Source organism: Stenella coeruleoalba (assembly GCF_951394435.1).
Source record: "Stenella coeruleoalba genome assembly, chromosome: X".
Classification (NCBI taxonomy): Eukaryota; Metazoa; Chordata; class Mammalia; order Artiodactyla; family Delphinidae; genus Stenella; species Stenella coeruleoalba.
The window spans coordinates 56,198,040-56,215,754 of record NC_137152.1 but is presented as its reverse complement, the minus strand read 5'-3'; the positions used below and the strand labels follow the sequence as shown (position 1 = coordinate 56,215,754).

The 17,715-nt window shown below is 44.8% G+C and overlaps 1 pseudogene across 1 annotated transcript; it reads right to left on the bottom strand.

The window, feature by feature from the left end:
* Nucleotides 1–12,755: 12,755 nt before the first annotated feature.
* Nucleotides 12,756–15,489, bottom strand: LOC307179943 (microtubule-associated protein RP/EB family member 1-like; annotated as a pseudogene). Its single transcript has one exon. The product of its transcript is annotated as a microtubule-associated protein RP/EB family member 1-like (transcript).
* Nucleotides 15,490–17,715: the final 2,226 nt, after the last annotated feature.

Sequence of the window (17,715 nt, the reverse complement as noted above, 5' to 3'; positions counted from 1 at the left end):
ACTCCTCAACACAACATTAGTATTTAGAATTCAGTAAGAATTATACACCATTATCAAGTGGAGTCTATTCCAGAGATGCAGGACAGTTTCAATATCTGAAAATAAGTCAATGCAATCCACCATTTTAACAGACTAAAGAAGAACAATCACACAATTATATCAATCAATGCAGAAAAAGCACTTAACAAAATCCAACACCCATTATGATAAAAAGAAAAAATAAAAACCCTCTCAGAAATAGGAAAAGAAAGGAATTTCCTCAACTTGAAAAAGAGCATCTACAAAACACTTAACAGCTAACACTAAACTTAATGGTGAAAGATAATGCTTTCCTCCTCAGATTGGGAACAAGGCAAGAATGTCTGCCCTCACCACTCGAATTCAACATAATGCTGGAAGTTCTAGCCAGTACAATCAGGCAAGAAAAGGAAATAAAAGGCATACAGATTGAAAAGGAAGAAATAAAACTGTCCCTATTTGGAAATAATCTGACGGTATATGTAGAAAGCCCCAAGGAACTACAAAACAGTTCCTAGAAGTAATATGTGAGTTTGGCAAGGTTGCAGGATACAAGATACGCATACAGAAATAAATCATATTTCTACATACCAGCAATGAACAAATGGATGCCAAAATTTAAAAATACAATACCATTTACAGTTTCTCAAAATAAAATGTTTAAGTGTAAATATAACAAGACACGTATAGGACTTGTATGCTAAAAACTACAAAATGCTGATGAAAGAATTCAAAGAGACCTAAATAAATTGAGAAATATACTGTGTTCATGGATTAGAAGACTCAACATAGTAAAGATGTCAATTCTCCCCAAATTTATATACAGGTTTGGTGCAATTCCTATCAAAATTCCCAAAAAATCAACTTAAAATGCATCACAAACTAATCTTATTTTGGTAATCATTTTGAAACATATATATGTGCACCAAATCATGTTGTACACCTTAAACTTACACCATATTATATGTCAATTATATTTCAATAAAGCTGAAAAAATGCATCACGAACTTAACTGTAAAACTATAAAATTTTTACAGAAAGGAAAATATTCGAAATCTAGAGCTAGGCATACAGGCTAGATTTTATACATGACAATCAAACAATGACATGAACAGATAATTCATTGAGAAGGCTATATGGATGGCAAATAAGCACATAAAAAGATGTTCTATCACTTGCTATTAGGGACATGCAAATTAAAACCACAATAAAATATACTACATACCTATTAGAATGGCTAAAAAGTTTTTAAAATGACCGCACCAAATGTTGGAGAAGACGCCAAGAAATTGGATCCCTCATTCATTGCTGATGGGAATGTAAAATGGTATGGCTATTCTGGAAAACAGTTTGGCAAGTTACTTTAAAAGCTAAACTTGCAACTACCATATGACCCAGCAATTGTACCCTTGGACATGTATCCCAGAGAAATGAAAACTTCTGTTCACATAAAAACCTGTTACATGACTGTTCATAGCAGCTTTATTTATAATAGCCCCAAACTGGAAATAATCCATATGTCCTTCAACAGGCGAATGGATAGACTATTTGTGGTATATCCAAGCCATGGAAAACTACTCAGCAATTAAAAAAAACAGACCGTTGATACCCACAACAACCTGGATGAATCTCCAGATAATTATATTGACTTAAAACCGAACAATCCCTAAAGGTTACATACTGGATGATTTTATTTACATAACATTATCAAAATGACCTAATTTTAGAAATGGAGAACAGATTAGCGGTTGCCAGGGGTTAAGGAGGAGGTGGGGGGTGGGGAGAAAACTGAGTGTAGCTATGAAAGGGCAACTTGAAGGATCCTTGTGGTGATGAAAATGTTCTGTATCTTGACTGTATCAGTGTTACTATCCTGCTGGTGATATTGTCCTATAGTTTTGCAAGAGGTTGTCATTGAGGAAAACTGGGTAAAGGGTATATGGGATCTATTATTTCTTAAACTGCATGTGAATCTTCAATTACCTCAAAATGAAAAGTTTGATTGAAAAAGAGTGAGTTAGATCCATGTGTCCTGACATGGTAAGGTTTCCAAGATACATTGTTAACTGAAAAAAAGCAAGTTACAGATCAATATATACCGTGTAATACCATTTATTTTTAAATACCCACATACAACCAAACTATGTATACATAGAAAGAGATTAGGAAGAGAGCGCTCTTTGCTGATAACAGTGGTTGTTACCTCTGGGGAGCAGACCTGGGGAGGGAAGAGGATTTTAACTGTAGCTGGACTGTTTGATTTTTTTTCACAATGAGAATATCTTCATATACCACTTGTATAGTAAAAACATTATCCTGGACACAGCTACAGAATACTAGGAATTCAAACCTGTTTTGCTTGTCCTGATCTGACCTATCCCTGTTTCACCACCACTGTGGCCAGAGGGCCCAGCTCACATCCCCCTGCCCTTGAGCCTCAAGGAAGTGCCTCCTGGGCCCACCTTATTTGGAAACAGGCCCATTAGCACTACTATTGAGGTATGGATGTACCACCTGGAAGGGCCAATGTCCCCATGACTGTGAATCTACCCACTGCTGCTGACTTAAAAATACACAAAGCTCAGCCCATGCTAATCAATGCAACAGCAGTTTCCATAAGGTTCGAGTTGACAAACTGTCATGCAAGTTTCGATGCTGAGGGCACCAAAGGCCTCCCCACCCTCTGACTTGAAATACCGCAGCAGCAGTCGAGCCTCTTTGGAGAAAACTGAGAGCAGCAGGCATGAACAACAATTGAACACCTACCCCCAGCTGTGCCTGGCTGAGAGCAGACTCACCGTAGGGGGGCCTCTGAGAGTGCTTCATTCATTGACAAGATATTTATTGAGCACCTACTGTATACTATTCTAGGCAGTGATAATAGCAATGAATCAAACAAAGTCCCTGCCCTCATGGAACTCCCATTCTAGTGGGGGAGCAGATGATAGGCAAGATAAATAAATTATATGTTATGTGGTATTAAGTGCTATACGAAAGCATAGCATGAATGGATGTAAGGTGTTGGGTGCTGGGGGCTGAAATTTTAGAAATGGTGGCCAGAGAAGGCTTCACTGAGAAGGTAGCATTTCAGTGGAGGGCTGGAGGGAGTGAGGGAGCCAGCTACAAAGCTATGCAGAGGTTGTGCACATTTTCCATTTGCCCCTCCAGATCTTGTCCACCCTTTTCCACCCAGCTTCGTGCCTTGGTAGGCTGACCTGTATAGACTGCATCGACAGGTTCCCTCGCCCTCTGGCTTCGGGTTAGGTTTGACCAATGGGAGGCACCTGCAAGGAGATCAGAAGGAAAGAGAAAGTGAGATTTTTTTCATCAGCTCTCGCTGTGCAGGTTCATCACGGGTTGGCTGCATCCCTCCACCAAAGACCACAATTCCTGTCAGGTGGCCTTCTCCATACAACAACCTTTCCCCAGTTCCCATAACCACTCTCTCCCAGGATCCTGACTGATACACTAGGGTAAAGCATTCCAGGCAGAAGGAAAAGCAGGCACAAAGCACAAATGCACCTGGAAAGCTTAAAGAATGATCAGGAGACGAGTGTGGCTGGGATGAAGGAGGTGACGGAAGGATTTGTAGGAGATCATGTCAGGGAGGTAAGGGGGGTGGCAGATTCTGAGGGCCTCGCAGGCTACCCTAAAGACTTTTAATATGAGTGAGATGGGGAACAATTAGAGGATGTTGAGTAAAAGACTGACATAGACTATGTTTTAACAGCATCATTTTAGGAGACTAGTGACAGGCAAGAGAGGATGATGGCTTGGACTAGGTGGTAGCAATGGAGGTGGTGAGATGTGGTCGGATTTGAAATAGATTTTGAAGGTGATGCCAAAAAATCCTGTTCACTAAAATGACCAGAGCGAAAGCCCAAACCCAAGATCAGAGACTTGTCACCTCTTAACACTGAATATCACTGAAAATTCTGTCACTCCACAAGATTTCAGAAGGCCCTGCATGCGGCTCGATAATCCTAATCCATTACCACTTGTGTAGGACACACAACTCTAGGCCAAAGGCCCAGCCCCAAAGGTTCCCAGAGTGTACCTGACTCCAGAACAATTCCATAAAACTATCATCACAGACTTTCTAGCCAGCCTACCCCACCCTAAAGCCACAACTCTATGGGGGTTGTGCTGCGTGCCATTGTGCCCCCAATTGGGTCCAGCCTCTGCCTCCACTGGCTCCTCCGTGAGTTGGCCTAACCATGTCACATCAGAATTCTGGGAAACACTGTCCACACCTGCCCTGTTCCTACCTCCTGTCCTCTGCTCACCATCACTCACAGGCTGGCAGCAGATGGATGGCATCCATCAACCACTGAGCAGATAGGGATGGGTCCCAGGGATAGTCAGAACACAGTGTGGGCAACATCTCAAAGGTACCATGATTTTGATAAGGATTTTAAATTTTGCCTGGCAGCCATCAACCAGATCACTGGCAGATCATTGGGAAGAAAGAGAAAATAGAAAACTCGGCTCCACGGGCTAAAAGCCCCCAGCCTGAAGTATCTTCTGGGAAGAAAAGCACCCTGGCATTTTTTGAGTGCACACTGTTGATGCTCAGGACAAGGCCTATTGCTTCATATTCGTGAACACCCAGCAAAGGCACCCAGCTGCAAACTGGAAAACAGCACATGATTCTGAGGACTCATTCCAGAGCCAGGAAAAACTGATGGTATTTTGTTTATGTTCAGAGAAATCAACCCAGAGATCAGCCCCACAGCCAAAGTCAGCAAGACCAGGGAGAAAATTGCTGCCAATCAGGGAGGGGATGAACTGCACTGGAATCCTGGATCCAGGACTTTGAACCTATGTGCCCTTGGGTAAGATTCTTAACCCTCCAAGGACCTCAATTTTCTAACCTGTAAAATAGAGACGATACCTACCTCACAGAGTTGCATTAAGGATCAAAAGAGCTTGTGTGCGTAAAATGTGTCTGGTGTGGCCTCTGGGATGCTAGCTGCTCACTACATGTTGTTTTTCTTCTCGTGTCCCCTTATCTTTGGCAAGAGCCAGGCCAGTGGTATGGTGCAACTATGGAGTTCCAGTGGCCCCCGTTGCCCTTAGGAAGATCTCTCTGAGGAATTCTCTGGCTCTTTTATGCCAATGCTGGTTTTTGCTCTTTACTAAATGGGCATCCTGGGCAGCTGGCATTTGATCCCAGCAGGACGTGATTCCATGCACAGCTGGTCACTGAAGGGCATTAATGCCTATTAATTAACCGTACATTCAGCTGACCTGCCTAGGCAGCTGCTTTCATTTCCAGAGTCCCAAATCTTTTCTTATTCCGTTCCAGGTTGTTTGAATTTCTATGTATGGAAAGCCGTTGAAGCAGACCGTGGCTCTCTCCTCTCCTCTTTCATCCTCTCAGCCTCTCCTCTCTTCTCCATTCAGCCCCCTCTGCCTGCCCACACCTTGGCTCTCCATCTTTTTCCTTCTCTCCCTTAGCTCTTTCACTAACCCTCATCCGAAGACAGTGCTTATGGAGAGAGCAGTTAAAAGTGGCTCAAGTGGATGCATTGTCAGGCTTGGGGGAGACCACTGTACTTTCTCTTTGCCCTGTCCTACCAGCCCATCCCCAAGCCCACTTTCCCGTCCCTTCACACTAGGCTGGGTAATGGGATGACAAAGCAAAACATGGCTGCCGCCCTCAGGGAACTCTCAATCTAGTGGGAGAGACAGAAGCCCCACAGTGTTATGAAGAGCTGGAGAGGGAGGTACAGAGATGGGAAAGTGTGCTTGCCTCTGAGGGGTGGGGGAAAGCTTTACAAAAGAGCGGAGGCTTGAACTCAGCCTTGAAGCCTGAATTTATTTTTCCAAATGGAGAGGGGGTCAAAGGGTATCCCAGGGGAGGAGGTGGCATCGGTGAAAGAAGGACAGTGTGTGTTTGGCGCTCTGTGTGGCCAGATGGTAAGGTCTAGGAGATGAGCACCAACAATCCTTGAAGGAGAATCTGGAGCCAGCTTGCTGGGCAGCGTGACTGAGGGGGTTAGGGTGTGAGGGTGGACCTTGTGAATGTTGAGAAGGGACGTGATGAAAGCCAGGTTTTACGAAGATAATTCTGGAAGGCAGAGAGACCAGAAGAAAAACGGAGGCCAGTTAGGAGGCTGCTGCAATGGTCGTGGCATGAGCAGAGGCCCTGAACTAGGGTGCTAACCTTGGGAATGGAAACGAAGGGGCAGAGGTGCCCCCAGGGCCTACTTCTCCAGCTTCAGCCTCTGTTCTGAATTCATTCTTCACCTTTTCCCCAATATCTTCTCCCTTGATGATCTTAACGGATGCTGGGTCTCAACCCTAACTCCCACTTCAAAGTGGATTTATCCCAAATCTATATCTTGAGGTTGACTTCTAACGTGCACCTGGGATCAAATAGTGGTTGTTTTCTGAACATTCTCAAAATACCATCTCATCATCTCATCATGTTCAAAACTGCCATCAGGGTACCTGCAGCTCAGCCCTAAGCCAGCCCGAGGAAACTGTGGACCTAGGCTACCTTACAGGCTTCTGGGGCCTAACTCAGCCACTGAAGGATTATTTTACACCTTTCTGGGACAAATTTGATTTCCCAGTTCTAAACCACCAATTCCATGTGGACTTGGAGGACTCAACACGTTCATACCTTGGGGATGGCCTTCCTTCCCTCATGTCCTGTCAAGTCCCTCCGCAGTGGTCCTCAGCCAGGGGTGGGTCCTCCCAGCCCCTGGAAGTATTTGGGAATGTGTAGAGGCATTTCTCGCTGTCACAATGACTCCAGGGTGCTAAGTGGGCCAGAAGTCAGGATGTTGAACATCCTGCAATGCACAGGACCATCCCACACTGCAAAGAATCGTCTCACCCCACGTGCCAATAGTACTCTCACTGAGAAACACTGACCACGAGCTCAGTTGAGGGCAGGAATTCTGTCTATTTTGTTCTCTACTGTGTTCAGCAGAGTGCACAGCACATGAGGGTGTGCAATGAGTGTTTGTTAAATTAATAAATTGACTCACCCCTTCATATAAGCAACACCTACTGAGCATTGCCCTGGTGCTGGGGATAGAAAAACAAACAAGACTTGGGCAGTGCCTTTGTCCCTTAGCCAGCCTTAGCTGGGAAGGGTAAAGATGATCCTGAGATGGAGGCTAAAAGTCAAGAACACGTCACCTTCCAGAACTACCACGGGGTCCCTTCCTAGCGAGCAGAACGTACTGCCAGTTAAATGATGAATTGAAACTCATTCATTCATTCAACCAGCACTTGAATAGCACGTGAACTTTTTGAAGTACCTTCTCACACATGATCTTGCTGGAGTTGGCCTGGGAGGAGGGGAGGGTTAGGGCGGGGGCTGGAAGCAGAGTGGAGGCCTGAGAGGTTCCTGCCCAGCTCCGGCTGGAACAGACAGGCCCAATCAGACAGTCTCTTGGGACTGGGGGGCGGGTCTGGTGTAAATGGAAATGTGTGCCACATGGCCTGAATTGCAGAGGCCGGCCTCAGGCTCCCACAGCCCCCAAACACTTCCAGATGGATTTATTTATAACTCCCAAAGCAGAGGCAGCACTCCGTTCCTTTTCCTCACTCTCCTCCCCACTCCTGGAGCAAGGCTTGGCCGCCCCTTTCCACTCCGGAAACCAGCAGGAGATGGGAATGTGCTGTACTGCTCAGCCCAAGTTCATGGTCACTGCCTGTCCCCTAGGTGGCAACAGCAGCTCACTGTGTGGGTGCCGGCTAAGCTGGCCATACTCCTGCCGGCCCCCCCGCCCCCCCACCCCCGGCCTCTGTGGGCTCTCTGCTAAATGGGTGGTGTGAACTGGTCATGTTCACTCTGGTAAGTTTCTATTTCCAGACTTGCCTCCAGTTTGTAAAGCCAGTCACACCCATTTCTTCTCATTCTCTGTCTCTGGTAGATTCTGAGCTCCCTCCCCTCCACCTTCTCCCATAGGATACTGCTTCTCACTGTACAGGCTGCCAGAGGCTTTGGACTCAGATGTTTTCCAAATCAGGAAACTGAAGCTCAGAGAGGTTGAGTGACTTGCCCAAGGTCACACAGCATGTTAACTAGCAGAGCCAGACATCTAAAGCCCTAAGCTCTGTCTCTGATGCTAGTGCCTCCTGGACCTCAAGTTTCCTCATGTGTGAAGTGGAACAAATGCGTGACAGGTGGTCTGGTTGGAAGTGTGGGCTCTGGAACTGCTCTGTATCGAGTGTGTGCTGGTTCTGTCATTTACTGGCTGGATGACCTTCGATGAGTCACTCTTCCTCTCTGTAACTCAATTTCTTTATCTTTGAAAGATTAAAGAGAGAATGGGGGGCTTCCCCGGTGGCGCAGTGGTTGAGAATCTGCCTGCCAATGCAGGGGACACGGGTTCGAGCCCTGGTCTGGGAAGATCCCACAAGCCACGGAGCAGCTGGGCCCGTGAGCCACAATTACTGAGCCTGCGCGTCTGGAGCCTGTGCTCCACAACAAGAGAGGCCGCGATAGTGAGAGGCCCGCGCACCACGATGAAGAGTGGCCCCCGCTTGCCACAACTAGAGAAAGCCCTCGCACAGAAATGAAGACCCAACACAGCCATAAATAAAAATTAATTAATTAATTAAAAAAAAAGAGAGAATGGACTGAAATGGTTTAGCACAGTGTCTGGCCCATAGTAAGCCCACAATAAATAATAACCAATATGATAGCTTATTGCTCAGTTGCATCATTAGAAAGCTCACAGCTCCCATCTCTTAAAATATGGACCAGGCCCCATACAAACATCGCCTCGTGACTCCTCACACTATACAGAAAGAAGTAAACTTGGGTTTGGAGAGATTAATGACTTGCCTAAGGCCACCCTTGTAGGAATAGAGGAGGGGCTTGAACCCGGTTCTAGGTGAGTCCAAGGTTACGGATTCCATGTTTCTTATAGTCCTATAAACTCCTATAGAGTCTGAAGGATAAAAGCCCCCATATGAATCCTTTGCCCTGCCTCTCCCACACGACCCCTGCCCTATCTTGCCTCCTTTAGGACTGGCCCAGGAGCTCCTTCTGTCTGAGCATTTCGGTGGCCCTAAGCAGGGCCTGTGAGCACATCAGACCTACAGGAACCTGGGGCTGAAGCCTTCCCGCTTCCCTCCTCTCCTAGCCACAGCTGGAACTGGTGGTGGCTGGAGGGGGCAGGGTGGCAAAGAAGGCAGATGAAGCCTCCAGGGTCAAGCTTCTAGATGCACCGTATCTGTTTCCTGTACAACCTCTTTGCCCTCAAAGTTACTCAGAACCAAAGTCTGGTGAACCCACCTCTCTGCCTCCACGGGTCCAGACAAATTTTCCTGCAGCTGTTTAGCAACACATGACACCAGATTTCTGCCCCAGCGGGAGTCTACGGTATTCTCACATTCCTTTCTGCTTGCTGCTGCGCAATGAAACATGCATCATTTCTGCATGTTTTCCCATCCCACACCACACATCAGTACCACCAGTGATGGCATGAGGGAATAGCACAATCTCTGTGCACATATGGGCAAGGAAATAAGCAGATGCTTCTCTCAGTTGAACGTGACTCACCAAAGGGGCTCCAAATGCCATGAACAATTAGGTTCAATCTAGCTGTATGTCCCTCAGCTTTTCAGTGAGCTGCCCAGGAAGCTCAGAATTCCTGATAGCCCAAGAATAAGTGCAGAGTTACTTCATAAATGCCCAGCACAGAAAGGACATTTAGTAACTGCTTAATCTCTATCCAAACAAAGTAACTCTCAAAGTTTGTGGACAAACATTACCAGAGAGTCCCAGGGGCAGCTCCTCTCTGCTTCCAGCATTGACGTTTAGGAGAGATTCCTCATCAAGCACAGGCATTGGCCCTTACCCCAGAAACGACCAGATCTCCAGCCCCAGCCCTACTGCATAGGCTCTCTGAGCCTCGGTTTCCTCCTCTGTTGTTCTGAGGCATCTAGCATGAGTCAGGTACATTGATACTTTCTCAACAGACAGTACGTTTATAAAGCTTTACCTTGGAGTAAAAGTAAAGTTTTACACATTCTAGAGTCATCTGGAGGATGATTCAGGAAAGTCTTTATTCTCTCAATACTTATTGAGCATCTACTAGGTACAGAGATGCATGGGAGAAACAAAATAAATTCAAAATAAAGTTTCTTTCCTCCAAGAGACTCTAATACAGCTGGACATTTAGATAAGTGTGGAATATTTCAGAATTTCTGAATGCCTTGAGGAGCCAGGCAACTACTATAAATGAGAGAAGGAGGCTGGAGTAATATAATAATAATAATAATAATAGGGAGTGGTGGGAACTGTGGCGAACTGGAGAGCAGGAGCTCCATCTAACAGGGAAGCCATCACCCCAATCCAGCTAACTACTAACCTGTGAGAATGCAGAGCCAGTATTACTAGACTTCTCTGTTTTTCAAAGAAGCCAGAAATCCAGATTGAATGGAAAGATTACTAATTGTGACTTGTTAACAAATAATTTAGAAAAGAAACAAACCACAAGCAGACTAAACCAAACATATCTGTGGGCATTATTCGGCCCACCAGCCACCGGTTTATGACCTGTCCATTATGGTAGATGATACACTGTCAAAATAAGTGTTACTGACAATAAGTTCTGGAGGTGCTCAGAGGAGGACGTGAGTCCCTTGGGTTGGTATAATCTGGAAAACTTTCCTCAAGGTGGTCAGATTCAGACCAGGCCCCAAAGTGTGGGTATGAATCTGATAGGCAGAAGGAAAGGGCACGAGGCTTTTGGCAAGAATAGATGGGGGAACCAAGAAGGTTGTAGTCAGAGCTCAGAGGTAGTGAAGGGGTGCATCTGGCTGTTATGAAGGCTTCTTGGGGGAACGGCAACCTCTGGCCTTTGGTTGGTCTCAGTGGACGAGGTTTCTTGTGACCAGAATCAGGAATCTCAGAGTGGAGGAAACAAGGGAAGATAGGGAACTACTACTTAGAGGGTCTGATTCTGAAAAGCCAGTCAGAGAGTAATATTAAACACAGACAGACGCCTCATCAGCAGGCATGGGGAAAGGCCATTTTAGTAAGTCCAAGGCCTTTTCTAGAATACAGCAATGTAAAAATCTGTGAGAAGCACAAATAAATAATGCAGGATCCTGGCTAGTGACTAGAAACAGGTCCAGAAGGTGGGAGTGGATAAACCACAGTACAATGAGACGTACCATGTAGGAAAGGGGGCTCTGGCCCCATACAAGCACTGGAGAAAGGAAAAAATGAACAGGAGCTTTGAAATAGCCAGCAATCCACAAAAATCCTGGAAACTATTTAAAAAACACTTTAGTAAGGGCCAAGGTAAAATATAGGTCCAGGATTAAAAGCCCCAGGGATTAGAAACCATTCTCCCACAGGGCTCTCTGGCAGCTGGGATAGTAATGGAAGGAAAGAAGGCACTTTACCCAAAGTGGAGGGCATGGAGATGTGTGGCATGCAGGTGTCAGGGAGAATAATATCGGCCTTCTATCGGATTATGTAACCCCTAAAACAAGAGGCAAGGTGGTTAAGGGTCATAGAAGAAGAATAAGTGTGGTAGGCAAAATTATGGCCCCCCCCCCAAAAGATGTCCGTGCCCTAAATCACCAGAACCTGTGAATATGTTAGGTTAAATAGCAAAGTTCGGAAATAAGGTTTGCAGATGGAATTAAGGTTGCTAATCAGCTGACCTCAATATGGGGAGACTCTCTTGCATGTAGTAGGTGGGCATAATGTAATCACAAAGGTCCTTATAAAGTGAAAGAGGGGGGCATGTGAGGCAGAGTTAGAGAAGGAGATGTGACAACAGAAGCAAGGTCAGAGAGATGGGATATGAGAAAGACTCAACCGGCCGTTACTGGTTTTGAAGATGGAGGAAGGGGACAAAAACCAAGGAATGCAGGCAGCGTCTAGAAGCTGGAAGCACCAGAGGGAATGCAGCCCTGCCAACACCTTGATTTTACTCCAATGAGACCCATTTCAGAGGTCTAACCTCCAGAACTGTAAGACAATATATTTCTGTTGCTTTAAGCCACCAAATTTGTGGTAATTTGTTACAGGGGCAATAGGAAACTAATACAACTAGCTTTGAACTCAGATGTAGGGTTTAATCCTGACTCCACTATACAGCAATTACTTGACCTTGGTCCAGTCATTTAACCTCTCTGAGCCCTAATATCCTCATCTCATCCTCAGAAATGATGTCCATAATACTTACACTTCGCAGAGTTGAGGTGAAGAGCAACTGAGATGATGAACATAAAAAAGCTAGCACAGCTTGGCACAGAGAAGGTGCCCGGCAATGTTCTTTTCTTTCCATCAATGCATTTGATGAAATAGTAATTGATACCTAGGATGAATGGTGTTCTGGTAAATGTTTAACCACTGGCTTTTTTAAAAATGCATGCATGTATATACACACACACACACACACATATATATATATATATATATATATATATATAATGTATTTACTTATTATGTAAGAAGTGAAACACACAATTTATGAATAACAATGAAATAATACTCTATTGCAAATTCCATATAGCCAATTGATTTTCATACAATGAGTTCATTAATTTTGCTGAACTCTTACATCCATAGCCATCCTACAGCTGAAAAAGAAGAGTGAGTGTAGTTCCTACATGAATGGTGGTTGATACTTTCATTTATGTTAATGAGTAAGAAGAAAGCGAAATGGTGAAGAAGTGTTGGAACTTGACAGATTCATCAATGATTCAAACAACTCCTTTGCTGAATCAGATAGTAGTTTCCATGTACTGGAAGCATATTTCTTCAATTTTTGGGGTGTTATTCATGAAGATGGACATCATTTCTGAGGATGAGATGAGGATATCAGGGCTATAAATATGAAACACTTTTAAGTTTATGTACATTATTTTTTTTCTCTTGAAATACAGAATTTTATTTAGAAACTGTTTAAAGTGGCAAAAAACCCTGTCAAGACAGACCAGGTGGAAAATGGCTTCCCAATAAAATGGAATTTTAGGGCAACAAAAGTCTAAAAGGTCACAAAAGAGAAATAGCACCACTGTTATTTGAACAATGGCTAGTGACTTGCATTTTTTGGAATTGTTAATCACTGAATCTGGGTTTTCCTCTGAATTCCACACAGAGCATGCACTACACAACAATTTTATCATAAAATACCTGCTTGCTACACACATTTTAGGACAAGCTACCACCAGAAACAAATCAATACAAATACATCAGGGGCAGAACAATCTCAGTAGTGGGTAACACATTTTGCAGAATTCTGCCGAACAAAGGAACTGAATAGGCTGTGGGCAAAGCAAATGAGGGAGTTAAGGAATGAAATATTTTAAATATTAATAATTAACTCAGACATGGTACTGTATTTTCTGCAAAAGAAAATTAACATTTAGTAACACGCTAACATTTTTATCTCCGAAGAGATTAGTGCACTGGCAAAGTATTCCGATAACAGTGGAGGGCTGGGGACAGCAGGTACCGAAAACACCCAGCCTTGCAGATCCCAAGGTAGCAGTGGCCTTCCTTCACTGATCACTCCCTTTGCCAGAGGTCCAGAAAGAACCTGCAGCATGATCACCTGCCTGCTGAACTTCCACTCTAAGCAGCAAACTTTAAGGAGCCAAAGAGGAGTCCCCAGTGGGCAAGGGGAGCAGAGAAGAGAAACATGTTAAATGTAAACTTAAAAGACAGTAAAATGGGACACAACCCCCATTCAAATCCCAGAGATGCGGGCAAGTCCCCAAAAGTAGTTGTTAGATTTAAAAACTGGACACACCTCATTTCAAACAACAACAACAACAACAACAACAACAAAACACAGTACATAGAAATATCAGGGATAACTGGAAAAATCACCAGAGAAATGTTCTATGAAAATCAAGCTCTTCGACTCAACACGTCTCAGGGCTGAAACACACCCTCTATTCATCCAGGCAACAATGCCTCTTGCTTCTTATCAGGGATGCAACTGGTCAAGGACACTAAATGGCTTTACAAAGCAACTTTTCAAACTTTCCTTTTGGGCCAAGGTCTGCGCCTATGAGGATCAGGCAGCCCCGTGAGGGCTGGGAACAGCAGCTCCCAAAGGTTCCAGGTTCTGGCCCTTCCTTCCCAGACACAATGTCAAACACACAGAAGCTCCTGTCATGTTACATTTTACATTTTGAAATATGGAAGCATCTTTTAAATACTCTTAAGGCATTTATTTATTAAAACGTTCTCTGTCAAGATTTCACATTAGCTTAAAATTCAAACCAGTCTTTACACATCTCTACTGAGGTCTCCCCCTTCTCCAGCCATCAGTGCTACCAGCATCCACACGGTGAGCCCCATGGTCAGCCTCTTTGTTCCCTGGGTGAACCAACTAGATGTTAATACTGCTCTGCTACAAGGTAAAAGCTCCTAACTCAAACTTATTGGAAAAGGAGTGAAACTTCTGCAAAGTGCACTTTAAGAAGAGGTACTTTTTGCTTATGAAAAGAAACCAGTGAGTCCTCTAAGAATAAGAAAGGGCAATATTTTACAGTTAAGCACATGATTTGGAGTGAAGAATTCGGATGATGCTCAGCTGGTCCAGGCTGTTAATACTCTTCTTGTTCCTCCTGCAGGCCCCCTTCATCAGGTATCACGAAGCCTTCATCTGTGGCATAGAGAATGTCCACAATCCTCTGCAATACAGGGTTGTTTTCCCCCTCGTTCTCCTGGCAAATCAATTCAATGTTCCTTAGCTTTCCAAAGTAGAAATCTCTCTCTTTCTCCAAGTCTTCGATGGTAAGTTTCAATACGTTGACCTGCTGCATCAATTCGGCTGCTTCGTCATCCCAGGTCCCCACACCAGGATTCTTCCGCACCTCGCCCGGGGCCAGCCTTAGGGGTTGCAGTAGTTCTGTGTGTTGCAATGGGCCTCTGTGGAGCTGCCCTGCTAGAGCTGAGAGGTTTCTTCGGTTTGTTCAGAGCTGGAGCAACAAGGGAGGGGGCCACCGCAGTTTCTTGACCTTGTCTGGCAGCTACAGGGTCATAGTCTTTCCTATCATAGTTTGCATCAAAAAACTTCTTGAACCACTGAACGAATTCAAAACTGTCCTGAAACTTTCCTTTTACTAATTTGTCCACAGGAATTATTTTGTCAACACCCATCCTCTTAAAACCTGCTTGTAGTATTTTGAAGTTCTAGATGTATTCGTGTTCTAGCTTAGCTTGGAATTTCACTTTCTTCAAGGTGATGGAGCCAGGGAACAGCATGTCCATAAACTGACAATAGGCAGCCCCTGAGCACAACTGTTCAATCTTTGTCAGATTCAACTGCAGAGACTCATTGATCCAGGCCAGCATGTCATGTCGACTGAGGTTATCACTGGTGACCGACGTTGAGTACACATTCACTGCCATCTTCCGGCTCCGGTTCCGTCTTCGTCTCGTTCAAACCGCCTGACCTAATGTACATTATTAACATTTTCTCCATCATTTTCTCAAGGCTAGAGTACAATGAACAAAACAAGAATCTTTCCCCTTATGTTGACATCTTACATCATTATAAAACGTGTCAAAACTGAGAAATTAACATTAATAACTAAAGTATAAAGCTTATTTGGATTTCACCGATTTTTCCACAAAAGTCTTCTCTCTGTTCTAGGATCCAATCCAGGATCCCATATTGCATTTATTCGGTCACTTACTTGGTAGAATATCCCTCATGTTGGCTTGTTTTCTGTTTTCTCCTATAATTTAATTTTTAACAATAGCTGCGTTTAATAATTGGCTCACAGGTTTCCTAAATATTGAACAATTGGCTCTCATGAGCCACAAGCCCAAGCCAGCTCTAGCACACCACTACCTAGGAAGCTCTAAGCAAAACCGACAATTCATTTGTTTTTTCCATCAATTCCACTAATATTTATTGAGCGCCCTCTAGGGGCTAGTGCTGGAGGTGTGGCGATAACGGAAACGTGCAGTCCTTGCCACTGAGAAAATTACAGGTTAAGGGACGTGGCTGAGCAGTAGCAGATAGCACCCCTAGAGCAATCAGGGCTATGATGGGAGGGAATAGGAGGTGCTGGAGCACTCAGAGGTGGGAGGGACCAACCCTGCCTGGAGAGGTCAAGGAAAGCTTCACAAAAGGAGTAAAGGATGAGCAAGAGCTCCCCAGGTGGGACGCAAGGAGATAAGACGACTGTGTGAGCTGAGTCTTTTTTTAAAAAATAAATTTATTTATTTTTGGCTGCGTTGGGTCTTCGTTGGTGCAAGCAGGCTTTCTCTAGTTGCAGCGAGCCAGGGCTGCTCTTCGTTGCGGTGTGCAGGCTTCTCATTGCGGTGGCTTCTCTCGTTGCAGAGAACGGGCTCTAGGCACGTGGGCCTCAGTAGTTGTGGCACGTGGCTCAGTAGTTGTGGCTTACGGGCTTAGTTGCTCCGTAGCATGTGGGATCTTCCCGGACCAGGGCTTGAACCTGTGTCCCCTGAATTGGCAGGCAAATTCTTAACCACTGTGCCACCAGGGAAGTCTGTGAGCTGAGTCTTGATGTGTGAGTGAGAATGAGCCAGTCAGTTGAGGAAGCAGAAGGAAAGCAGTCACCATTTATTCTTTCATTCTATAAGCATTTATTAGGCATCAATTCTGTACCAGGCTCTGGAGATGCCCAAATATGTAATGAATAAGGGCATTCAAGTGTGACAAGGGTTGTGATGGTGGAGACGGTGCCTGGGCTGTCTTGAAGATGAGGTGGTGTGTGCACATGTGAAGGTGGTACCATGAAGGAGCATGGACATAAGGGCACTGGCCAGACATCTCCTCCCTGGGAGTGCAGAAGAACCTAAGAGTAAGCTCTCAGGCTTCTACCATCACTTCACCTAATGCAACCAACAGCTTTTGCCAGAGGACGACTAATGCCAGAATCTTTCAATTCAGGTACAATATGTTCACACCCCCCTCTTTCCAGCCCCTCACACCCAGAGCCCCGTGTACAGACCTCTGGGAGCTACACTTAGCAACTGACTCCTGCCTTGGGCAGATGGCATATAAATGCTCTCGGGATGAGGTAGTGTTGACCAACTCAAGGCACGGGCTCTTGACCTGGGATCAAGAACCCCCAGAAGAGCTCCTATGTCCCTTTCTCAACCCCCCTAGAGATATACCTCAGCCACTCTATACATCATTATACTGCTTTATTTTCTTCATAGCATTTATTACTATCTGAAATTAAGTCTTTTCTTGCTTTTGCCTGTCTCCTCCCACTAGAATCTCAGTTCCTCAAACATAGAATCCTTGTCTGTCTTGTCATCAATATATCCCCAGCTCACAGCTCAGGGTCTGGCCCATGGGGGGTATTCATGAAATATTTGTGGAGTGGACAAGTGAACGAATGAATGGGTGGATGGATGCTATTATTCAGATTTGAGGGTTGCATTCCTAATCCTCTGTGGCCCAAATTATTTCCCTCAATTTAAAATCCGTTGCCTGTCTTTGGTGCTGTGAACTAAAATGTTGCCTGGATGTTGCAGCCATCAAGCCACCACATTACAGCTGCCCCTAAGGAAACTCAGGATAGAAAAAGGATGCCTGCCATCTAGCAGTCAACTGCTGCAGCCACCCCCGATGGTGTACCCTGAGGAGACTCAGGATGAGAAAGCACAGGATACTGGCCCCAGATAGCAGAGGTGCATATCAAAGGAATGATTCCAGTGAGCCCAGACTCTTGTATCTTCCCATACATAGAAAGCGCTAAATTCCT